This window comes from Rhipicephalus sanguineus, chromosome 10 (assembly GCF_013339695.2).
Source record: "Rhipicephalus sanguineus isolate Rsan-2018 chromosome 10, BIME_Rsan_1.4, whole genome shotgun sequence".
Lineage (NCBI taxonomy): Eukaryota > Metazoa > Arthropoda > Arachnida > Ixodida > Ixodidae > Rhipicephalus > Rhipicephalus sanguineus.
The window spans coordinates 29,281,310-29,308,037 of record NC_051185.1 but is presented as its reverse complement, the minus strand read 5'-3'; positions in this window follow the sequence as shown (position 1 = coordinate 29,308,037).

Sequence of the window (26,728 nt, the reverse complement as noted above, 5' to 3'; positions counted from 1 at the left end):
TTACCTTATTATATAAGCGGATAACTAGCACTGCAACCACAATTGGCGTTGCCCCGACATGACGCTGATATAAGGTTTGTTTCCTAAGCGGTTTGAAGCACTAGCGTAGCTCTGTGGTAGAATACTTGACTGTCATACAGAAAGCCTACGTTCGATTCCACCTCGAGCCGTGATTTTCATTGTTGCTTTCACTGGAACTTTTTATTCATCGGCAACGCCGTCGACACCTGAACAGGATTTTCGGCTACGCGGGCTATTCTTGCTGTTCTGGGGATATAGACTGCGAGTCACCTGCGGCGCATGCCCGTATACCACGGGCCATGTTATTCGGGTATGGCCGTCCGATACGCTCGCGACAGAGCTCGCAGGCTTGACCTGTCGATCTCCACGTGGGATTAGCTGGGTGGGTGCTGGAGACACCTTCCCACACGTCTGTATCGGATCTCAATAAAATTTTACTCGCTTGCTCACTCATTCATTCAGTCACACGTGCCTGGTGGAAAGGCTTTCACGATGCATGCGACAGGCAAGTCATGTTGTTCGTCTCATGATCCATGAATCGCGTTCGTCATAAACTCTTGTCCTCCTATGCCAATTTTGTTATATACCATGTTAAGGACACGACCACGAGAGCGCCCAGAGGTAGACAGCTAGCTAGATTAGACAAATATACAGATAGATAGATAGATAGATAGATAGATAGATAGATAGATAGATAGATAGATAGATAGATAGATAGATAGATAGATAGATAGATAGATAGATAGATAGATAGATAGATAGATAGATAGATAGATAGATAGATAGATAGATAGATAGATAGATGATAGATAGATAGATAGATAGATAGATAGATAGATAGATAGATAGATAGATAGATAGATAGATAGATAGATAGATAGATAGATAGACAGACAGACAGACAGACAGACAGACAGACAGACAGACAGACAGACAGACAGACAGACAGACAGACAGACAGACAGACGGCCAAAGTGCCTTTGGTTCGCTAAGACATGCTTCGCATTTAAAGAGATAAATTGGGAGAAATGAACATGCACCAAGAACATACCTCTTGGTGTCTCAGCTCAAGGTTCGTCAGGAAAGACGCAGTCGAAATCGGGAGCTTATAAAACAGCAAGCAGCCGACGTGTTGGGCTCCTCAAATGTGTCCGGGCGTTTTTAGCGACGCCATATTTATAGGCGAACTGCATACGTAGTGGTGACGCAGAAGCAGGGTGATAGACTGCTGTTTGATTTGCACAATTCATAGACGTAGTCATGTCCTCGCATTCAATTATCCTACGCATAACTTCCAATAGCAGACCCGACTCTGTGCACTAGATGTATAAAAAGATATACGACTTTCACTTTCATCTTCGAAGTTTTTAAATTCGTAGAGTGAAAATCTTGTTTTCCCCACTCTCATATTAGGAAAAATTTTAGCGTAGGCTCTTTGCATATGTCTAGTCTCCAGTCTCTTAGCATTCAGTAATTGGGAATGCACGGATTGACGTAGACAAGCAGCCTCCTACGGTGTCGCTTATCTTTACAGGTACATTTCCTCGTGTGTTTCTGACTGGCTTTATTAAAGACGATAGTCTTTGTTGGGGAACTTAAACGCAGAAATATTGGTCTGTCTGTCTGTCTGTCACCCGATTCAGCCACCCGGCCAAAGTTTAACCACTTTCTTACCGCCAAGCCATATTGAACTGGTAAGGCCGTTCATACTTGTGAACACTTGTCGATCAAAAAGTACATATTACGCATATCTAAAGCGCAACATCAATACGTAAGTATTAGGTAACGCGTTCCTTTAGTAGAAAATACGTAGATAAGTAATTCTAAAGAGCCAAATGTTTCTTAGGCTGCGCTGAAAATGCGACGCTATGAGGCAGATGCGGCGGTTCAACGTAGGGGAGGAGGTCTCGTGTAGTACGACCGGCGCAAGACTATCGTCTTTCGGCGACATTTGCAGCGAAGCACGCGGATACGCGGCCAATGTTTTATCTTTTGAGGTTGAACAAGCACACAGGTGAACACTACCATACGGGGGCTAAACAACTAGAAGAGGCACTGCTAAATTTGACAAAGATATTGCCTCCTATAGCAATCCTGTTAGAAATAACCCACCAAATTTCCCTGAGTCTGGTAGCAGCTGACTTATTTTTTTCGAGATTTATATCAGGTTGATTTCGCGTAATATAAAAAACTTTCGGAAGAAACAATTAGAAGGCACGTGTCCTTTATTCAAGTACTTCAGAAGGGGCCACTTTACTACCGAGCGTGAGCGAAATTATTTTTTAGTAGTCTGAGTGCAATCAGCATATTTCCGGCGCACGCGAAGAACCGCGACTCGTTATGTAACGTCACTTAGCCGCTTTGGGGCGAGCCAAATACAGTGAAATTTCGATATAACGAATTCAGTAAAAGCGGCATTAGGCTACACTCTGTTAATTGAAATTCTGGTCGCGGCGACCGCATTTCGGAGGCGAAACGCTAGAGGCCCGCATACATAGATTCAATTGCATGTTAAAGAGGACCATAAGGTCAAAATTTCCGTCTTTGAGCATGTGGGTTTCCATCTTGACCGCGGTCAATCATACCGCGGTTATGGAACGTAAAACCCCGCCAATTATTATGAAACTGGACCTTTCTAGCAAAGTATTGCCGCGCGTGAGTGGTTCTTTTATCTTCCGCCGCTGTCACACAGGCACTTGATCGCGATCAGGGCGGATCTGTATTTTGCTCGATCAGGATCAGGCGCTGCTACACGGTCTCTTGTAATCGGGATCAGGCTCTATACGGATGATCTCGATCAGCACGTCGCGATCTGGCTCCCAGATCGCGATTTGGCTGACGTCTGTGCCAAAATCGACTCAGATCAGGCTGCACCGTGTAGCAGCGACCAGTTGTGTCGCGATCACAAGTGCCCGTGTAACACCTGTATGATTCTTTTATCGGGCTTCACCCACAAAAAGCTGTTACCACGCAGGTCGCCGACCGCACCGCAGTGTTTCGAAACTTCACGGTTGTTTCAGACTGTTCTGTTAAGATTACGCGCAGTACAACAGCAACCGAGTTTTATCTAGAGCTAATGCGAGCGCCAGCGATTACGCTGGAAGGTTTGATAAGGCATCTATAAAAGCAGAGACATTTCACAGACAAGCAGGTTAGTCGACGCCCGACGACGTGCTCGGCGTTATCAGTGTACAGGGAGTGTTGCTTGTACTTTGAATCTTACTAGGCACAACTTCTCCCAATAAATCTCTTCACCACCAGCGGCGCTGACTAAAACTCCCAGGCTTAAATACGCAGATATACCCGATAAAGTGGACTGGAGGACGACCGCTGGCGTAGCTCAAGTGGTAGAGCATCGGACGCGTTATTCGCAGGTTGCAGGGTCGGTTGTGTTTTAACAGCGAAGCGGTTTGAGCCGGCCGTAAAAGATTTGTGTACAAATTGGTGTGTACAAATTTTTTGTGTGAAAATTGGTGTGTACAAAATGCCCCTCGGAGCACCTGACGTTGCCTAGAAACCGCTAATGCCCCAGCTGCGCCGCGAGACCGGCACGCGCCCTTTTCGTCCTCTTCTTCATCGTCATCTTCATCTTCTGCTTCACTGTCAAAACACGTGCGCCGATTGCTCCGACACGGAATACAAAAAATCTCATGGATGAAACAACGAGTGCAGAGAAGGAGAGAGAAAGAGAAGTTGTAGGGGAATAAAAATTTCGCGAGATGAGATTCGAACCCTCGTGCCCGCACTCCGAAGGCGAGCATCTTAACAACTCGGCTATCCAGGCACGCTGGCAGAGCATCGCATAGCCTTGTATAGTACTGTATAGCAAGGACCTAGGAAAGGGAAGTGGGGGTGCAGGAAGAGGACAGAGAGTAAATCATTGCAGAGAAAGAAAGAGAAAGACAGAAATAGAGAGAACGAAAGACAGAAAGAAAAAAAAGGAGAGAAAGAGAGAGACTCAAAGAAAGGGAGAGAAGGAAATAGAGAGCGGTAGAAGGAGGTAGAAAGAAAGAGGAAGCGAGAAATGCAGAGAGAGGGAGGAAGAAAAGGAATGAAGAAAAAGAAAGATAGAAAGACCGAGACAGTGAAAGAATTAGATAAAGAGAGAGATAGAAAGAAATAGAAATTAACATATACAAGGCAAGACATACACAAAAAAAACAGAGAGGAAAGAGAAAAAGAAAGAAATAGAGGAAGAAAGAAAGAGGAAATTTTCAAACTTTGTAAAATAGCAACGGCCAGGACTATCTAAGTGCTCATCAGCTCCACTGTCGCTTTAAGATTACGCCTCCAAGCTACGCTATTTTTATTGCGATAGCAATTATATGGACAGTCATGTCCTTCCGGTATGAAGTCCCGATTAATAAGATCCCCCCGCGCACTGTATGTTCTACCGTGGGTAAAAGCGCGCGAGCGGGGGCGACGAACGCGGCCGAAGCGGAGATCAAACGTGCCGGCCCATTTTCGTCGCACGGAGGGTGCATGCGATAGCACCACCCCTTTCGTGAGGCCTGTGGTCAAAGTCGACAGGAAACGCCCCGCCCGTCTTTAACGACCATGAAAAAAGACGCGAGGTGGGGGGCGGGGCATTTCATAGAGGTTGTCGCGCTAGCAGCCACTTTGAACTTTGAATCTAAGGGCGTGGTCGCGATCGCTGGCGCGCGCACTATTTCGAAAGCCATCACAGCGGGCGGGTCGTATACACTTCTACGTGCTGCGCTATCAACGCGAAGTGACTATGCGGAGATCATCTCTCCCTGGAGCGGCCGTATTCTCTTACATCAGCGTTTTGTACTTACGCGAGATCGGATACAAAACAGTTAGCTGCCAGTCTCACTTCGTGTAACACTAGAATTTGTTGCTATCGCATTCATTGCTTCGCCCTTGTGGCGAAACTGGGACTTTTTTTGTCTACTTCAATTTCTTCATATTTATATGACAATAACTACGAATAACGTCTCCTATGCTTTCCTTGGCTTGATTATCTGTTGGTTCTCATTAAGATTGTGTCTAACGAAGAAAAATGAGCTCTTAAATTCTCGTTCTTTGAGAATAGATGTAACGCGCGGTCATGAAGGAGCTCCATAAGCCGCATCATTTGAATTTGAGACAAATCAAGACATTCGTGTCATGACATGTCGTTCGCTATCGCATGTTTGTCACGCGAGAATGTACGTTCTCGTAAATACACTGTATAAGGGTCTCATTCAGATATTTTCTTAAAGCCTTTAATAACTCATCAAACGCAAAAATTTATCGTCGGCGTCAATTAGAGTAATTAAAAAATTATGTGATAACGCCACTATGTAACGTAGTTATGACACCAGAGATCGCCAATATTTGTGACGTCATATAACGTCATTACATGACATTGTCGTTCGGTGAAAGGTGGGCCAATGTATCATGCAGTGCAAAAGCGTGTCGGGCAGAAAGCTTGCCATGCCTTCGAACCTGGAGGCAGTGCGAAACCACGTTAGATGCAGAAAGCATGGGATCAATACATCGGCTAAGAAGAAAAAGAAAAGGATTGCTTTCGCTTTCGAGTCCTTTCGGGCCAATGCATATGGGACCGTGCGAATTTTTAGCCACGCGATTGCCGCAAAGATTTCAACCTCACGCCCGCTTTTCGGCAAGTCATACTTCACATAAGGCATATAAGGCTTTCATCCTAACTAATAAGTGCCAATCCTCGACTCCGAGTCAAAGGAAGTGTCGCTCAGTACGAATGTTGACGTGTCCCAATCTGAGCGCGTCTTTCTTGTCACTTGCGGCTGCACTCCATGACGACGCAGTGGAGCTTTAATTGCGTCGAGCACCGCACTGATTCACCGTTGACTTTATTATCGCACCTGACTGTCGTAGCTGTCAGATTGGATAAACGTTTTACTATTTCATTCGCTAAGGTCAGACTGATTCCTCATTTTGCAAGCCCGTTAAGAACTCCGTTTCACCAGGCAAATGTGGACATATTAATTAAGGTTCCTGATACACGCGCTTGCGTGTGTGTTTGCCAGCTCTAGAGACTATACTAAATCATCGTAGTGCCACGAAAAAAAAAAGAAAAAAAATCACAGCGTCTCTTACGCATTCGCCTAAAAGGACTCGAAGGCGCAAGCCATCTTCTTATAACGGCGAAGCTGTTTAGCAGGTCGTTCCTTGTGAGTCAATCGCAGAAAACTACCATGATCTTAACGGGTATGTGCCTTTGTGCGGCTACCTGAGATAGAACACTTTACCTGAGAAGGAGTACAGGGAGAGAGAGGGAGAAAGAAAGAAAGAGAGAGAAACAAACTGAGAGACGGAAAGAAACATATCAAGAAAGAGAAAAAGAAAAATTCTTACCGAAAAAAATTCTTCACGAGGCTAGATTCGAACCCGCGTACCGTCAATCGGAAGGCGAGCGCCCTAACCACTCGGCTATCCAGGCACGCTAGCAGAGCATAGCATAGCCTTGTATAGTATAATGTAGCAAAGAGGTGGGAAATGGAAGTGAGCGCGAGGAGGAGGGAAAGGGGAGGAGGAGAGAGTAAGGCGAAGCACAGAACGAATGAGAGAGAGAGAAATAGGCAGAGAAAATGAAAAAAGAAAAATAGAGACACAGAGACAACATCAACGAAAGAGAGAGAAAGGAGAGAGAGAGAGAGGCTCTCTCTCTCTCCTTTCTGAACGGCAGCGTCACCTTGTCTAGCGACCAGATACCGCACCACCTGGCCAAGCCGCTCATGCGCGGTACCTAAGCCACGCCCACCGACAGAGACATCGCGCGTAACCTCCGCTGTATAGTGCATATCTACCGGAATATTCCCGAGGAGGAATCCGCATACCTCGAAGCTAGGCGTGTAGGTCGACGGGGAGTACGGGAGGCGATGGGCCCGTGCTTCGCTGTGCCAGACTTTGCGCGACTCAGTGCAAAATGCCCGCAATTTTTTCTTCAGTCGATGTATTGATCCTCCCGACGACGCTTTGAAAAAGTGCATATCGAGTACCAGTGTTTATTATGTGCGTGTTGATGGCATCTGTGCGCGGGATTCAGCAGATTGTCACGAGGTCGTGACGTCGACGAAGGCAGCAGTCGGAGGGTCCAAGATGAAACTTTATTTGGCGGAACTTGTGGCCGGGAAACGGAAAGTCAAACTACAGCAATACACACTGCACACTGATAGCGGCTAACAGAGCGTCGGCTGTCGATAATATGCTCTGCGGTAAGGCGTGTCGGCATTTATATGTGCAGCATCAAACCTTCCAGCCTTATTGCTGGTGGCCGCGTTAATTCTAGAATAATCTCAACTGTTCGCGTTTACGTGCTCAAGCCTATAAGAAGATTCTAAGATAATCTTGAAGGTTCCCAGACATTAGGGCGCGGTTTGGGCAAGGCGGCGGCTACGCGTGCAGCGGATTTGCTACATAAAAATGACAAAAAGAAGCGCGCGTGACAATATGTTGTGTCTAGGTATATGTCAACTACTTCAGCTACCACAACGGTTAAATTATGATCATGAGCGTCAGTCGTTGGGATGGAGTTTCGCCACTAGGCGTCAACGTGGGTCCATCCACGTCAAACTGTGCCAAACACCAACTGACATTGCTCAAGCTCTCATATAGTAATGCACAATAATCAATCAACTACTTCTGTGATGACACGTTTCACTTTCGTGTTATACCGATTCCTATGGCGGAGGGATCAGCCATGCTTTTTCTGGTACTCAGTATTCTAAGCAGTTGTCGTCTAGGCGAGAATTGGAACGAGGCTTAAGATGGCCGCTGCTCGCGCAAGTGTCTATTTAGCCTTTTACGGCGAGTTTTAAGACACACGGCATTGAACACCGTACTGAACACTTTGCACTCACTTACTTCTTCAGTATGGCGCTCTTGTCTCCGGCCCCAGCTTTGGCTACATTCATCTCTTGTTTCAGCTAAGCACGCACAGGATTTTCAAAGAGAATCCGGCTACCATCACCGTCTTAAACCGCACGTCGTCTGCTGTCCTCATATTTCGACCGCCTTTCGTCGTACAGCTACGGAACCGCCCCATGGCTTCTGAACATGACCAACGATGCATGTTCACGCTGAATTTCGACGCACTTGCAGTCGCCCCCCTCTCTACCCCCCTTAAATTTTTCAACAGTGCCCCGACGCACGCACTGTTTCATTAGCGGAAATGCCGCGTAAGGTCTCTGATATCGGAGCTGTCGTCCTGGGCCCGTAGTCGCAAATGATCGCAAAAGGCGATAATATCGCGTTTGGTGATGTAAAATTTGAGGTGTTCAATAACTGAAGAAACACTTGCCTGTGACGTCAATGCTGCACTGGCCGTTAATGTTACGAATATGTCTCGCAATTTACGCGGCATATCGTAGCGACATGCCGCAAATTCCTCATAAGTGCCAAGGAATACCGGGCACCTTACTGGTGAGGCCGGCTACTCCTTGGTCTCATATCATGTCATCTCGTTAAATGCGTGCATATGTTCTGGTCTGTTTTATCTTTGTTTTTGAGAGATTGATGTACATATCACCTCGGTTGCGTTGTGGGAATGCGTATCATGCGAAGCCGTCAGCGAGTATTTCTTTGCTATATTTTATGGCTTTGAGCCAAGCGTTACGAAGTAGACCGACGAGATTTTGTAAGTGTAGTGGCTCTGTGCACATCGTGGGCTTACCAGGAACGTCGACTACACTGGCGTCTAAAGGGTAACTTAGATAGATAGATAGATAGATAGATAGATAGATAGATAGATAGATAGATAGATAGATAGATAGATAGATAGATAGATAGATAGATAGATAGATAGATAGATAGATAATTTATTTGAAGGCAGGGAGGTCGGCCTGAGCTAGTGCACTCTAGCCTTCTACTCTGCACAGGGGAAGAGGGAAAGGGGAAAAAAAGGAGTGATGAGGGGTGATGATGGGGAGAGCAAAGAGTCATGCGTACATACAATAACCACGTAACATAGTGGTTTCACCAGAGTCTGGTGTCCAGTCCTGTGCTCTTAAGAAAATCTAAACGCTCAAACTGCCCGGGGTTTGGCTGAAAAATGCTTCGCATTTGAAAGGGCCAACGATAGCTGCGTCAGATGCCCTTCGGGCACTGGCTGCTATTGAATTGGCCTTTCTGGACGCGGTGAGTTTTCGTGTGCCTTGATTGGGTCTTACTGCTGTTTCTCGTAATAAAGAGTCAGTTGAAAGTTAGCGCTCGTCCCGTTGTGTCTTTCTCGACCGTGGCTGCTAGCTCTACGATGCCTTTTTGATGCACTTAACCAACTAGCCCCGAAAGCCACTTTGTCAAACTTCATTGTTCGAGCAAGTTAGTGGAGATATACAAGACCCGCATGGAGGCGGTTTCACTGAGCACGCAGTGTAGTCGTGATTCTTGATCCAAAACTCTTTATTGCACTTGAAAAGACTGGATCATTGCAAGAAAAAAATAAAGGAACGCTGGAGTTTACTTCGCGCAGTAATACTTGACGAGTTCGATGATACGCGTAATTGCTGGAGCATTTATTCGTCGCTAGAGAAAGTATCTGACGATTCCTTCATGAGCTTTACTACTTCACTGCAGTCTTGGCCTTCGTTCGAGAACGCCTCGTCGGAACATTTCTTTAGCTTCTCGATGCACGGTTCGTAGTTTTCCCTTTCTGCATCGACATTTCTGATTACGTAGTACTCTCCAGCTGGAAGAAAAACAAACAAAAAGACCCCCCGACACACTCTTTTGTAATGTTGAAGCTATTATCTTCAAGAATCCTCATTATCACCAGCACCAAATCCTACGTGTGTCCTTTTGTAGTCCGCATAAACATATATCGGCAAAGGAAAACGGAATTAATAAAATCGCATAACGTACTAGTAGTGTTGTATTTAAACAACAACAGCACAGAGTGGCCGATTGGTACTTGAAAAAAGAAAAGAAAATAAGAATAAAGAACGCACGATTCTGAGAGAATTTCATAAATGGACGCCTGTTCAATATCCTAGAACACTTAAAGGGACACTAAAGAGAAAATTAGTTTACATTGATAAAGTGTGCTCGGAGAACTCTTGTGTAGTTTATTTCACCACCATAGGTTTATTATTAGAGGAGAAAACCAAGTTCAAAGTTTCATTTTTAAATTTAGCGCCGAACTTTGTAATTCGTGATGTAAAAGACTTCAAAGAGCATTTAACGTATTTTGGCGCCACTGGCTCGACGAAATTTCCACAAACTCGTTATGTAAAGTCTCTGGCCCCCTCACAGGACAATGTACTTCGATTTAACCGATTAGGCACTACGTAGGCCCAAGCAGGCGCCGTCAAAAATATGTGACGTCATGCAAATGGTGCGGGAATTCCAAGGTGGCGTCGCCACCTGTATTTTCTTTTTGCGCGTTTTCTCGCTTATTAAGCGTCTTCGCGCAGAAAGCTTGGTGTTTTTGGTATCTTGGAAGACTACTTTACTAATGCGAGAAAAATAGTTTTGCTATTTAGTGTCCCTTTAAAGGAGTGGTGACAGAAAATTTGTGAACCTCTGTTTTTTGCTCTTAATCAATGGCTACTGACTCGATAATAGCGGCAACGGAACTCATTTGCCCCAGCGCGAGACGAATGTTTAATTATATGCTCGTATGTTACGACCGGAGGCAGTTTCGATTTCGAAGAGCACTCGGTGCCCCGTGACGTAGATGGTCTACTTGGTAAACAAGACCGCAAGAACCAGTGACGTCACGGGCCAGCTTCTGCTATGTTGTCAGTGCTGCTGTTTCGTTTGCTGTGTTGAGCAGGTGTTGTGCGTTGCGAGTGCTTGCTTCCTCGATTGTCAAACTACGTTGCTTTTCTAGTGCGGCGATGGACGAAAGAGCTGGCAGGAGTGTAAATTCACTTTGCGAATCTCGCCGGTAGCTGCGATTTTGTTCTTGTAGTCGTTGTCCAACTGAGGCGACGTTTTCCGCCAGGCTTGGAGTAGCCGCAGCATTAGACGTGCTGAAACATTTTTGCTCCGGTCATTCGTAAAGTAGCAGGATGAGAAGTGACGAAGGAAGCATTGAAATCACAACATTGGCACTCTGTAACAGTGTTTATGCGTAACATGCAAATGACGTGATGTACGCTTTACTGACTCGTATTTATATCAGGCAACGCCGCGTTCTCAAGGCATGCCAATCCCACGTACGCACGTCGGAGGGTCGAAGCAGTTATCTGTCCACTACGCAATATGAACCCAGCATAGAGCTTTAGTTCGTCTGTAGACTTCCTATCGTTTGCGGGTACCTGGTTACCGGAGCTGTTGACGGCTGCAGCAGCAGCAGCAACTGCTTACAACTGCGGAGCCCGTAGCGACATCTTGTGGCGTTTTGTCCAACTACAATAATTTTTTTTTCGATTTTTTCCGTCGCGTTGTAGTTCTTGTCGGGAAAAAAAAGCAATGAGAATACTGTGAGTTGCTAATTATCTCACTGCAAATGCTTTACATAGAATCAGTAAGCGGGTAAGTCGCTGCGATGTTATACTGTAGGTCTCTGGTTAGGCTACGCATCATCAGGTGTCGCTACCAGCTTTGTCGGTCTCGTACACGCCTCCGGTAACCCGGCCAGAACTCGTGACGTACGTGGTATCCACTCGGTGACCTCATCGTCTTTTGCTTCTATTTCCGATCCGGCACTTTCACGAACTTCAAAACTCAGTTAAAATACCTTTTAAGCTGTATTTGTGGCTGATATTGTACAGATGGCACCTATATGCACCCATTAGTGTGATTCAACAGTCAAATTGTGTCCGAATTTTTCTGTCACCACTCCTTTAATGCTCTGCCGAGACTCCATCACTTCGCGTGTAGGCAACTGTTATTCAGTCTGAAATGAACAGCTACAGAATCTGCTTTCCGCTGTGAAGAATTACGTGCGATGATACAGCTTTCAAATATTAAAAAAAATTTAAAGATACAGCTTCTCGATTACGCTTGTTGTGATTGTTAGTATCCGCTTAACGCGAATGTTTGGTGCAAAAACAAACAAACAAACCAATCAATGGACGATCGCCCTTACTGGCGTTCGTTTCGTTCTTTTTTTCCGAGGGTGGGGGGGATTCACAAACAAAAATAATGACACAAATGCGATGCGGTGCAAGAAAAAAAAAAAGAAAAAAAAGCACTGCGCAAAACAAAAACAATAACATCATGATAGCGAAAGTGAGCGAATGTGAGCCGTTATCTAGCAGGCCGCGGCCGAAACGGCTCGTCTTAGTCACGCGTGCATTAACGCGCTATCCGTTGACCAATAAGAAACTACGTTATCTTCTGTACCGGCGTCACACGGGCACATTTCATCGCGATCAGAGTCAATCCCGATTGAATTTCTTGATCGCGATCAACAATAATCGCTACTATACGGTACAAACTAATCCGGATCGAGTTTGGCGCAAACGTAAATCAAATCGCAATCTGGGAGCCACATGTCGATTAGTGTATAGCGATGGTCTCGATTCCGATCGCTATTAAAGTGACTGTGTAGCAGCACCTGATACGGATCTAGCATAAACCGGCTCGGCCCTGATCGCGATTAGAAGTGCCCTCATGACACCGTTATTGATTATGGCGTTGTCTGTTATATGACGATTCACCTAATTTATGCTTAACGTAAAGGTACTGCAATTGCCCCTATTCAGCTGTATACTTTGAATATAGCTTCGAAAACAGCGCTTGTTTGCGCCACGGGATACCACGTCTACCAATGCTCACTGCGTGTAGAGTTATTTTTGAAGCGCTTTAGGGGCTGCATCCCACTGTATAGAGCTGATAAAAAAGTGGGTTGACTGTGAATGCGCAGCCAATTTCAATTACACGAATATCCGCATGGAATATTCTTTGCAAAAAGTGGCTCGGCTCAAAAGAAACGTGCTACTTCTCCTGCAGTGTGACAGTGTCACTTCCGAGAAAATAGAGCCGCTGCTTGTAAAGAATAAGCTGCGAGATATCATCTTCCGTGCACCTTTTGTCGCAGTGAAACTTCTGTGTCCCGTGTAAAACAGCGTATATTTGTGCAGTGATATACCGTTACCACTTTTCTGTTTTCTTGGCACTGTCTTTTTCGAAGCATTACTACTTCTTAAAATACTTATGCACTAACAATTATTCTGGTGCTGAATATGATACGATGCCCTTTTCGGGTACGTATCAACCAACGAGTTGCGCGTGCGTGGAAATAAAATATCCTGCTGATATTGCACTCAGACTCTGGCTCTGATAAGTTTTTTTTGCCTAGTAAAAATCCCACTTGAAACACCTGCTACTATACATATTCTAGCGGCATTTTCGTGTGAACTATCATAATACGTTACTACAGGCGTTTACCTATCCTCAAGGTACAGAATCTCTCCTCTGACAGGTAAACCAAGTGCTAGTTCCTTTGACACCAACGTCAAAATACTATTCTGAAAAAATCTTTTTCCGGCGCTTCTATTGTTATTGCGGTATATGAGGTACTGTTGGCGTCGCTTGATCGTATTGACCCAGCGCAAGCGTATTATTCAGTTTGGAGACTGTCACGAGGCTATTTAATCAATAAGCTCTCGTGTAGGTTCGTTAAACATTCAACCGATGACATAACCGTCATCAAGAAACGAGGCGAGACCATTTGTGCACACTCGAAACCAAACAATATATTTACACAGCAGAAATAAAGATAGCGAGGGAAAGAGGTACAGAAAATGCAAGCGCAAAAGAGTTAACAAGAATAGGAAAACGTTAGAAGACGCGAACAGTTCACAGAAGGCAAGCACAAGAGAAAAAAGCAGTGTCACCGTTGTAGCGGGGACTGTGAAGGCAGGGCACAGACGAACTCACGCAGACGCCAACGCCGTTAGAGGTGCGGTAGACGCTCACTCGGGTGGACAGAAGCGTGGGGCGAGTCGAGGTCAACGGCCGGACGCCCCTTCGGCGTTTGCCAGCCGCAGATTGGATTTGAAGCGGGAGACGCCCGTCCTGACTGGCCAACGCCAGACGATGAGAAGCGTGTGTCTGGCCAACGCCAGACCACTGAAGAAGCTCGGTACGCGCCCAGGTGGGAGCCCGCAGCGGCCTCGACGCAGGAACTCTGCCGGCCGCCACTACCGCGCCCTGGTCGCCTTCTTCACTCGGTCACGTCCCGGCCACGTCTCTCCGCTCTGCCGTTCTTCACCCGTGGCTTTTCTTCCAGAACACCGTGGCGGCTCTTCATTGGACCAAAAGTGTTCACGCTCACACGCGCTACCGCCGCGAGTCATCGTCGTCGTCTTCTTTGGTTTGTCTTTGCGTCGCGCCATTTTCAAACGCGCACTTGCACATCACAAAAGCCCCCCTTTCGATAAGTTTTTTCACCAATGAAAAAAACTGCCGGTAAGTGCGCGTTTCGCCACGCACAACCCACGTTCGGCACAGCGTCCACTACACAATCTTACACCAACACCCTCACTGCACCTTCAGCGTTAACACACAAATATGCTGGTTAAGTCCACCATACATTTCAAAACATGGTCCCAGCGTCATGCCAAAACTATATTCACGTCACACCTCACACCAAAGGCAAGTTCAAAACCTAAGATATCTACAAGCAATATAATTCCTTTGTCCTCAGTCGATATCCAAGAAAAGCTACCGGTTAGTTTCAGATATCTCAAGTGATCGCGTCCCACACAAGACGCACAACCCTTTCCACATGTCCAGCGAAAACAGTCGGAAGGTCTTGGCAGGACTGTCGACAAAACGCTCGTCCGTAAGTAAGCGTAAAAAGACTCGTATGCTCAGCAACCGCCTGCTCAGCTAAAACGTTAGCCTCTGCGTAGGATATATTGCATCCGAACCCAACCCAATGCCACTGAGTGCGTCGAGACAACAGCATGCGAACAAACGCTGCCTGCAAGCGAATGCCTTGCTTTGGCCCATAGGCTTCGGATCGACCTGAAACCTTCAAAGAAGTTGCTTTCGCACTCGAAAAAGCAATAGAGCATACGTCGGCATCCTCATGGCCCCAATAGCAATAGCTTGGTGAAATATTATTCAACTCTGGTTCACTTTTCACCAATTCATCTGTTTGTACTCCAAGAGTACCGGCTCTTCCATCTTGGGCAGCCTGCCTCTCCTCGTTATCACCTACTGCCGACTGAACTTGTGACCCTAGTCTGGGTTCATTGAAATGTGCTTCTGCACTATTTGCCAGCTCACTCGGGTACATTTCATCGGTACCGACGCTGAGCGCTAACTTCTCTGTGTTAAAAATGGAGTTATTCGCGTGGTCATCGGTCATTCCCGTGCCCTTTAATATTGCAGTTGGCGGCACACAAAAAGACTCCGCGGCCACATCCGTAGAGTTCTCTACCTGGATTTCGTGCATCACTCGGGCGTAAGTTTCTGTTGAGCTCATTATGTATGAAGACTCGGCGTCTTCTCTAGAGACCGCCTCACGGTCTTCAATTGCGCACTTCATGCGAACATCTATTACCCTTTCATCAGGGCTCTCTAGAGGACTATGTGCCTCTTCAATCACTGAGCATTCTGTTGCACCAGTTCGCATAGCCGAATTGCTTTCCAAGGAACTCGACTGTTCCTTCTTTGCTAAGTTTTGCGAAGCCATACTTAGCACTGTCTCTAGACCTTGCTTGGTCTCACCCTCTCTCTCCGCCTCGCCTCTGTCCTCTATTTGTAGAGTGCCTGTACCTAAAGTGTGGCTGCTGGCGTTCGCAATACTGCCACTAAAGAGCGATACTGATTCATTCGTGAAGGCCCTGCCTTCGGAGCACACATCGAGTACCTGCTCTTTGCAGCTAAGGTACGAAAATTGCTCCCGCCACTCTCTGCCTTCTCGTCGCCTCGTTTCGACATCCGCCAGTTTAAGCCTCAATTGCTGCGTTCTTTGCTTTAGCTCTTCAAGCTCTCTTTCCTTCTTTCTCATTTCACGTTCGAACTCCATTTCCTCAGCCATCTCTTCTCGAATCCGCCTCTCGCGTTCCTCGCACCATGCCACCAGTTCCTCGCCTTCTAGACCCATGCGCCTTCCCAACTCTTCTAAATCTGCCCTGCTCATCTTTTCTCTCTATTTCTGAACACCAGTAGAGTGTCACAAACGGTCTCGTCCTGTCGTAGCGGACGCCATTTGTCACGAGGCTATTTAATCAATAAGCTCTCGTGTAGGTTCGTTAAACATTCAACCGATGACATAACCGTCATCAAGAAACGAGGCGAGACCATTTGTGCACACTCGAAACCAAACAATATATTTACACAGCAGAAATAAAGATAGCGAGGGAAAGAGGTACAGAAAATGCAAGCGCAAAAGAGTTAACAAGAATAGGAAAACGTTAGAAGACGCGAACAGTTCACAGAAGGCAAGCACAAGAGAAAAAAGCAGTGTCACCGTTGTAGCGGGGACTGTGAAGGCAGGGCACAGACGAACTCACGCAGACGCCAACGCCGTTAGAGGTGCGGTAGACGCTCACTCGGGTGGACAGAAGCGTGGGGCGAGTCGAGGTCAACGGCCGGACGCCCCTTCGGCGTTTGCCAGCCGCAGATTGGATTTGAAGCGGGAGACGCCCGTCCTGACTGGCCAACGCCAGACGATGAGAAGCGTGTGTCTGGCCAACGCCAGACCACTGAAGAAGCTCGGTACGCGCCCAGGTGGGAGCCCGCAGCGGCCTCGACGCAGGAACTCTGCCGGCCGCCACTCCCGCGCCCTGGTCGCCTTCTTCACTCGGTCACGTCCCGGCCACGTCTCTCCGCTCTGCCGTTCTTCACCCGTGGCTTTTCTTCCAGAACACCGTGGCGGCTCTTCATTGGACCAAAAGTGTTCACGCTCACACGCGCTACCGCCGCGAGTCATCGTCGTCGTCTTCTTTGGTTTGTCTTTGCGTCGCGCCATTTTCAAACGCGCACTTGCACATCACAGAGACCACCGCGCAAAGCTGCTTTCACGTCAAGATAACACATGGATGCACGCACAGAAAAGAGACAAAAAAAAAAATTCGGCAGATCCTACGTACCGTGGGAATCGATGTTATGCGAAGCATGCGCGGGATGGTGACTGTGGCGTAATTTTTCACATTGAGCGAAACGTTACGGAATAACGCTAGAGGAATGTGGAAGTGGCGTACGCACACTCATATGTTGAAGAGTCGCATGTGATTATGTAACCAGTTGTTTACAGTTGCCCAACGATGCCAACAGCAACATGGCTTTACCGCGCCTGGTGTTGGTAACATCAGATGCGGTAAGCTGATATGCAGTGCCTATATTCTTCAATACTGGATAGCGCGAATCCGAGCAGCACAAAGAAGGAACACAGATGCACAGGACAGGTGTTACCCGCAACTAAGCTTTATTCAGGAAAGTTTCCCTAGATATGTACACAGCCGAGTGGCACGCGCAGGCGCACCGCACATACGTTACTATCACAGTTCTAGTTAAAGTTGTTATGTTTGCACTTGTCTGTTATGACGGAGAACGCACGCACGTTTCACGAACCCGTGTGCTCGTGTGGAAGTGGTTCTTGACAGTTCTTGAACAAGGTCATCATCACGGTGATCAGTGAGCACCAGCAGCTGGACCGGACTTGTTAATCGAATCCGTTCGTGATCGCGGTTACGAGGGGTCTAAGTGTAGTGAAGTGCGAGGTACAGTACAGCTGGTGGAAATCTTCGATACCTCTTACGATGAAATTATCTATGATGCCTCCTGTCCTGGACGTGGCAGCGAAGTCTATTGATGCCCTGTCCACATCCAAGTCGTCTTTCATGCAGTATAAGGACCAGGCGTTGTTCGCTCTTTATAAATCGACGTTGAAGGCGCTGGTAATGATGAGAGGCCTGGTACTCTCGTCATATTTATTGTAGGAAGCATTGGCCCCGGTTTTTGCGTAGTCCATGTGGTCCACTTTGCGGATCACGTGGGCGAGTGGATAGTAGTTGAGCGTCTTCCAGGGGTGTTCTGTCTTCAGCTTCCTCACTTTCCTTGCGTCCGCCGCGGTGGTGTAGCGGTTACGGTGCTCGGCTGCTGACCCGAAGGTCGCGGGTTCGATCCCGGCCAAGACGGTCGAAATTCGAATGAGGCAAAATGATAGATGCCCGTGTACTGGCGATCTCAATACACGCTAAAGAATATCAGATGGTTAAACTTTCCTGAGCCCTTCGCTACGGCGTCTCTCATAACCATATCGTGGTTTTGGGACATTAAACCCCAACAATTAATATTATTATCACTTACCTTGTTTGTCAATGTGTGTGTGTTCGCAGTTACTGTGTTGAGACTCTGCATCACCTGTGGCACATACCCGCATAACATGAACTCTGGTATGCGGATATGTGCCACACGTGACTGAGAGAAAGGGTTTCATGACGTACGCGACAGGTATTTTGCGTTATTCATGTCATGGCCAGTGAATCGTGTTCGTTATACCCTGATCCCCTGCTATGCCAATTTTGGTATATTACAAGTTATGGAGACGACCAGGAGAGCGCCCAGACGTAGGCGGCTAGGTAGATAGATAGATACGTAGATAGAAACGGCCAAAGGGCCTGAGGTTTGCTAAGAAATGCTTCGCATTTAAAACCATACACAGCTGGACATGACGCAAGCTAAACTATATCAGATGCAAATGTAAAGCATGTTATCATGTGGCAGAATAAACGTCAGCATGATCGAACGCTCCATAAAGCTCCTTTTAAATTAGCATGCCCCATTTACACGGCTTTCGGAAGAAACTAATATTTTAATAAACGTTCATTTGAGTGTTCTCGATCTTGTTATCGCCATTTTTGAAAGTTTTCTACCCCACCGAGGCGCGCAAGTGGCTCGAAATCACGCGCCTCCACTGAATTCTGCGGCGCGTCCGCGGGAGCCGCGGTGAAAAATGGTACCGCGCGCAGCGCGCGCCGGCGGCGGACGAGGAGAATCAAGGAGGAAACGCGCGCGCGGATGAGAGTGTCGTTACTTTCCTAGATCAAGGGGCTTTAGTCGGTGCACGCTTATATGCCCTCGCCCCCGGGTTCCAGAAGCGTCGGGTGGGTTCTTCGGCGTGCAGCACAGCCAAAGCTAGGGAAAGAGCGAGATTCTTCTGGCGCTTCCACTCGCGGTGGCATCGCTCGGCGTTGCATCATCTGTTCCTTCTAGATGCTTCTAGACTTTACCGGGCGTTTGATGCGAGACTGCTGGTTACCGGCGGCCGTTTCGAGTGGGTGAGGAGGACGCGCCGCGCCGGCGTCTTTTGATACTTTCTTTTTTCCGTTGCGCGCGCTTGTTGAGCGACGGCTGGCGCCGTGCTTTCCCGCTTTCCCGCTGTCGTCTGAAAGCGGCCGCGCGGGCCTAGACGGCGCCTTCATCACGGAAGCCAATCGAAACGCGCTTTAGGAGAGTCCAGTGACTCCTGGCGAAAAGCTAACTCTATTTTTCTTCATCTACCTTCCAAAAGGGGTCAAATGGACACCCGAAGAGAGTCACGGTGACGTGACCCTCTTTTGAAGTTTTTTGTAGCGTTAGCTACACTTGCCTAGCCGGAGCCGATTTCGCGTGGAGCGTCATGAGCCGTGCTGCGCATGCGCGAGGATCAGTGATGTCACACAGCTGGGTCACCGAAACTGACATCTCACGCGCTCTCCGACACCGCCGCGCGCGGCTCGCCGCTGCTGGTCTGCGCCGCATTCGAGAGGAGTGACGTCGCAGACACAGTGGCGCCAGCGTGCGCGCAGCTATTCGCCTTCGCTGTGCAGTCGCCGTCTGACGCTGCGCTGGGGCCTGGGGCCGCTTGATAGCGCCTCTGACTGGCGTTTGCAGGTGGGTAACGCCATGGAGAAGGAGAGCACAAAGGCTGCTCGACGGCGCAGAAGAGCCGAGAACCTTATCTCATCGGATCCCGAAGCAGTTGCCTGGCAATTAGCGGTTCAGCGTACGAAGAATGAACAGAGGAAGGCTAAACGTGCTGCGGAGACACTGGAGGAAAGGGAGGAACGTCTAGCAAAGCGGCGTCGCCAGGATGCTGAGCGACGGCAGCGTGTTACTTCACTGACCACCGAGCCGTCTTTGTGGCAATAGAGAAGCAACCTGACGTTGAGCAAAAATGGCACGGAGATACCCATGGTTCAGAAGATCAGAGTCTTGGGTCTATGGGTCGAAGCAAGGGGAGCAAACGCCGAAATCGTAACGCGCCTGGAAAAAAAAGTCATGGCGGCCGTTAGGCTAATACAGAGAGTCTCCAACAAAAGAAGGGGCATTAAAGAAAGAAACGTTGTACGGCTCGTCCAGGCCTTTGCGATGAGCCACGTCGCGTACGTAGCGGCATTCGTCCACTGGAACAAGGCCGAGAAGGCCAAGATCGACGCGCTCATTAGAAAAGCGTACAGAGCAGCACTGGGTCTACCGCAATACACAAGAAACGAAAGGCTGCTACAACTCGGAGTACATAACACGCTGGACGAGATCGCTGAAGCACAGAGGATAGCGCAACTCGAAAGATTGTCCGGAACCAAGGCTGGCAGAGAAATTATGGAAAAGATATCCATAAACTACCACGGAATGAGGGGCCCGAAGATGCAAATTCACCCGGACGTCCGATCAGCAATTATCACGGAAAACATCCCGAAGAATATGCACCCCGTACACAACGTCGAGAGAAGAAAATGCCGCACAAAAACGATCCTCAAAAACCACGGCGCGCGGGAGGGGGTGCTTTTTGTAGACGCCGCCCGTTATCCCCGCAACCTGGACATCAATACTGATGTTGTCAGCAGCTCTCTCTTCGCAATGGCAGTCGTAGACACGAAGGGGAAGACTGTGACAACGGGCTCCGTAAGGACCAGATCATCAGAGGCAGCGGAAGAAACGGCAATTGCATTGGCCGTAATCAATGGTCGAAAACAAGACAGAACAATAATCAGTGACTCCAAGACGGCCATTAGAAATTTCACAAAGGGATGGGTCTCCAGCGAAGCAGCCAAAATCCTGAACCGCAGAGCAGAAGACTTCCGGAACGGCCAAATTACACCCAAATACCTCAAATGGATCCCGGCACACATGGGGGAAGTCAACACAGAAGATCCGAGTATCCCTCCCAACCTCAACGAGAAGGCCCACCGAACCGCGCGAGACCTAACCCACCGCGGCTCGATCAGTGACGGCCCCACACCTCTCATCCACCCCGGAAGGAGGTATGACTGCGGTGGAGGCGATGGGGAAGACGGAGGAGGCGACAATGACGAAGTAGCGATTCAAGACGACAGAGACATACTCATCACGTACCACGACATACTGGCACACTATAAGCAGCAGCGAGAAGAATACCCACCACCACACAAACAACTAGACAGATCTCAAGAAACAGATTGGAGAAGATTGCAAACCAGAACTTTCCCAAATCCAGTACACCTAAACAGAGTAAATTCCAGACAATACCCAGAAGCGAGCTGTAGGCTCTGCAAGCACGAACACGCAGATATGGCACATATTTTATGGAAATGCACACGGATCAGCACAATATACAAAGACGACAACATAGGACCGGACCTTCTCGAGGAGCGATGGCTAAGCGCTCTGACTAGCTCAGAACTACAAGAACAACTGTGGGCAATCCAGCGGGCCCGGGCAGCGGTGGAAAGGCTATGCCTCACCGCACATAATGCCCGGGTGGCCTGAGCCCGGGCCGGCAACCTTGCAGGTGTTTTTTTTTTTTTTAATAAAGTTTTTTCCGTCCGTCCGTCCGAGCAAAAATAAACATGCATGTGCCACATGATACGTGTACCGTGTGTGTGTCATTGGAGCAGCAGGAAGTATGACAATCAAGCTAATCCTAGACAATCTGGAAAGCTAAGAATAATCAGCTGAACATTTGCTAACGCTGCGTATATCCTGGCATAGCCGAGCTAAGCCACTGCAAAATTTTTTTTCTCATAGTGTACGCACTGTTATTCACTTCACAATATTCAAGATCTGTTGCATCCAACTGCCGATGTGTGTGTCAAAATGGGCGAGTGATTATCCTGCAACACGGCCCCCACCGAACTCCGTTAAACTCCATAGATGTAAAACTCCGTTAGGGAATTTGACGGAGATGGAGTTGTGGCCGTGTCGTACGAAAATTTTACGAGCTTTGGACAAAAGCCGCAAGGGGCCCATTGGGCGCTTCTGCACTTATGTCTGCATGCAAGATTTCTCGTCTAATGACGCTGAAAACATACTCAATCGTACGTGTGATTATAAAGACTGCAAGTTATTCAAATCAAAATAAAAAAAGTTTGGTTCGGCTTTTATAAGAGAAACGTGTAGCAGCAAGCGTGTTTGCATTATTCTTGACAGGAGTGCTAGCAACACTGTACGTTTGTTTTGGTACGCGTCTTCCCTCGGAGTTATTACTTATTCTTGAGCAACCGCTGGGCCGAAGGAGCGCCGACCACAAGAGCACCGTCAGATACACTTCCATTGTAACTGCTGCCTTTGTCGTTATTTACAGATAGGCTAATATTAGACCACTTCAATGTTAATAATATTGACAATATAAATCAAACACGGACATTTTGACGAATCAGACACAAGCAGACAGTGTTTAATGTTTATTTGTCAGATTTTGAGGGACATTTCAAGGCTATTAGGCAATTTACTGCGCGCGGGACTCGTGACGCAAGAGCATGTGTTTCCAGGCACTTTTGCTAGATAGCGCCACCATATCCACTTGATCGCATCCGATTGCGCGTCTTGTGAATGAGTTCTAAGTCACAGTGCCTCATGGTCTGCACTTTCTGTGGACACGTACTTGCAACTATACTTTACGTGACCTCACTTTCATCAACATCGATGAAAATTGAATACTACCGTCATGTCTAGCAAGCGTCTCAAGGGCTGGTACCACTCACAAGGTAGTGTAATGGCAGCAATGGCGGCGTCCATGCGGTTATAATGCATGGTCGCTATGGGGAGCTTTTCCTCTAGAGTCTGTACTAACTCTATGCATTTTATCTACGTTAGCTGATCACCAAATGCACTGCAAGTTGTCATCGATTTCTTTGAAGTTGCGCTACCATCTGCTTTACGTTGTCAACGTTGTCCTTTCCAATAGTAGAACCCCGCTGTTACGTTCCTCACTGCTACGTATTCCGGCTGTTGCGTCGATTTCAGCCGGTCCCGGCATAGCTCCTATACAGCATCCAATGTATTGGGAACCCCGCCTTTGCGTCGTAACTGTGGGGCCGCTCTCTTATGATACGTCGCGAAGTGCGCTCCGAACCAGTAGAGTGACCACAGAAGAGAGAAGCCCTGTTGACTTTTCACGCAGCTTGGCCCAGCCTGATAGTAAGATTAGCCGCATGAGTGGCGCAAGCGACATGCATAACGTACTTTCGGTTGACGCGAACAAAAACATGGCCTTCGAGATTCGTATTCCAAAGATGGTGTGTATGACGTACTTGGTTTTAAAATTGTTTTTAGCACTCTCGAAAGTGAGGGCTTCGAGAGTGGCGTTTGTTTCCGCTTTCGCATTGGCGTGGACTCGTCATTCTTTATTCGTCGGAGGAGTTCGCGTGAATCGGGGTCGGACTTGTCGCGCTGGTCGTGCTGTGTGTTCTTATTTCTTCCACGCCCAGAACTGTTGGTGCCGAAAGAATCGCGTACGCATTTATTGCATTTTTGTGTATAGCACCGTTTCTAGCTCCACGGTTCTGTCCATCGGCTAGATCGTGCCTAGGTGCGCATTGTTATGCCAGGGCTCCCGATCCAAACTTCCTTGCTACGACAAGGCAGTCAAGGTGGTAGAACGTCTGACGCAACCAGCGTCAACATCGATAGACTGTCTGATGCAACGCGGCGGGAGTCTTACGCAATCCCCGGCAACTCCTGCGATGCGTTTGACGCAACCGACGGAAATTTCTCACGCAACGTGCGGCAAGCCCTCTCCTCTACGGATCCGGTTCGAGCCGGCGACCAACGGCGGTTCCTGATTGGAGGCTTCACACTACTGGCTGATGCAACGACTCGGCCAGGACTGTAAAAGAACCAAGCAGCGCGGAGAGAGAGACAGCGAACGAAGAAATCCCGGGTCGTCGTCGCACCTCTGTGCGAGCCCAATAAGCTGTCGGTCCCAGCGCCGAATATCTAACGCCTCTGTTTATATGTATATAAATTTGCCTTAACTCGCCGTCGCCTTGATCGCTTCGTCTGTCAGCTCTGCGCAGAAGCAGTCGCAAGCTGAGAGACCTGATACCCAACAGCATATGCGTACGCCTGTAACGAAGTTTAGGAGTTGGTGGAGGAAATGTCATTTTGGCTTCGGCGATCGCTTTCGGGGTACTTTCACTTTCGCGCGACACACGACCGTCTACGACGAGCCGAGGTGGTCCGACACTATGCCAACAGTGCTACATTATCACACAGAGATGCCGACCCATCTGGTGACAATCTCGCGAAAGTATCGCGAAAAGTGATCGCTTGCCAGGTGTCGGCCGTGCCGGCACTTGATTAATCAAAAAGATATGACACTGCAGGTGCTCGAAAAACTTTTCTTCCTGCTCGGGCGTCAGTGAACGCACAAGGCAACGTTGCACGGTTATTTCAAGCGTAAGCATTGAAACAAAACTCTATACCATTAAATATTTTTTGTTTGTGCTGTTTCTGGTGCGCTGCCCTGCGCAGCTCCCACCTCGACGATCAACTATGGGCCATCCAGCAAGCCCGCGAGGCGGCGAAGAGGCAAGACCTCGACGTCCCCACGTGGGAGGCCTAGGCCAAGGCGCTTAAATTGCTGGTTGACAATAAAGTTTATTCCTCCTCCTCCTTGTGCTGTTTCCCGGCTCTTGTGTTTTCAAGCTGTTAAGTTTATTTCCTACGACACCTTCAAAAACGTATCAGCGGGGTTCTGCTATATCGAATGAGCGCAAATTTCACGTTCTGTACACGAAGCCCTTGCTGCGGTTGGGTCCCATAAGGGTTCACATGTGCTCCCAGCACGACTGCCTGGGTTGACGAAGAAGTAAGAACTTGCGTCACTCACTGTTATGACTTCTCGGAATGTTGAAGTAGAGCAGGTGCCTCAAACACGCGATCCTGGCTCAGCATATCCTCAGCTGGTTTAGCGCCATAGAAAGCCGGATTAACGAGAAACACGCGGCCCGCGGCTACACAACGAATAAAATATTTGCGACTGTGCTAAATGGTACTGCATTATTTACTCGCCTATTGCGAATAATATTACTTACTTCGGGTAAGCTATAAAGACGTGACTTCTTTCAAGCATTTCTGTTTTGTGAGGCAGCCCATGCGGTCACTGTGTGTCGAAACATATCCACGGGACAAAATCTTTGTATTTCACAATCGGCCTCCAGATTTGAGTCATTCGGGAGATGAGTATCGATATCTTTCTCGAATCCTGACGCCAAATCCCTTCAGAAATGATTACACATATGAGATATGGTAAATGAGTTCTTTCGAATGGCAATGTTAGGTCGCATTGTGTTCAACCCCTCCCCTCACCTGCCACCCCCGCTTCAACTCTGTCCACTGTCGCGGCACTCGCGTGACTAAATTTCGTGACTGCGGCCCACTAGCTGAGGTGAGTTTGAGATGCATGAAGTAGAGTAAAGAGCACAGCAACAAGAAAGAAACGAGATGCGTCGACGTAAACACAACGGTAAGCACGGCATCGGAGACATTTTTCAAAATGGCGGCACGAGGGTTTTTCGCGAGCCATGGTGTCGAGAGTATTTCTGCCCCTATACGCGTCTTTTTTCCCCGTTAAACGCACGTTATAAATTAATATTGGAGTGAAGGAACATTTAGAATAAAAATTCGGCAGGTGCCATGCGTTGTGGGAATCGGTTTCATGCGAAGCAGTCAGCGAGTACTTCTATGCTGTATTTCATGGCTTTGAGACAAGCGTTACGAGGTGGATCGACGTCTTTTGTAAGTGAAGTAGCTGTGTGCACATCGTAGGCTTATCAGGCACGTCGAAAACACTGGCATATAAAGGGTAAATTATGGTGCGAAGTACAACGTCAGCTTTCACGTTAGTATACATACGTCAGCATTATCGAAACTAAGTGCACTTTATGGTGCAATCATGTGAATATCGTACGTAACATTCGTTAATGTATCCCTCCGGGGTCGAGAAATGCTTGATTATAGCTTGCTGAATCATAGGAATACCAATGTAATGTTTATTAGACTGCTATAAAAGCGGAGTCACACTGGAACACCAGGCGTTAATCTGATGACACCTGTATCGTAGGAGTACATACGTAGTGTTTATTGCTTTCTTGTAAAATTAGATAGGCAGCCCCACAACCACAAGTGACGTTGCACCAGCATTACGCCTGCATAGGCTGTTTTTCCAAACCAGTTTATAGACCTGGCGTGGCTCTGTGGTACAATACCTGATTGCCATGCCTTATGCCTGGGTTCGATTCCTGCTGGGATCCTAATATTTTTTCTTTTCATACTTCGGATCCACACTTCCGATGTCGGCTTTTCTTAAGACTCTCGCATTGAAATTACCAATGTCTGTTCTCGTCGTTTTTGGGTAGATATAAACTGTCAATCACCTGTGGCGCATACTCGTGCACAACGGCCCTGGTAAACGGGTGTGTGCCACACGTGTCTGGAGGAAAGGGTTTGACGGCGTACGCGACAGGATTTTCACGTTATTCATGTCATGACTCGACAATCATATTTGTCAAATCCACTTACCCTCGCATGCCAGTTTTGGTCTACGCCAAGTTATAGAGGCGGTAATGAGAGC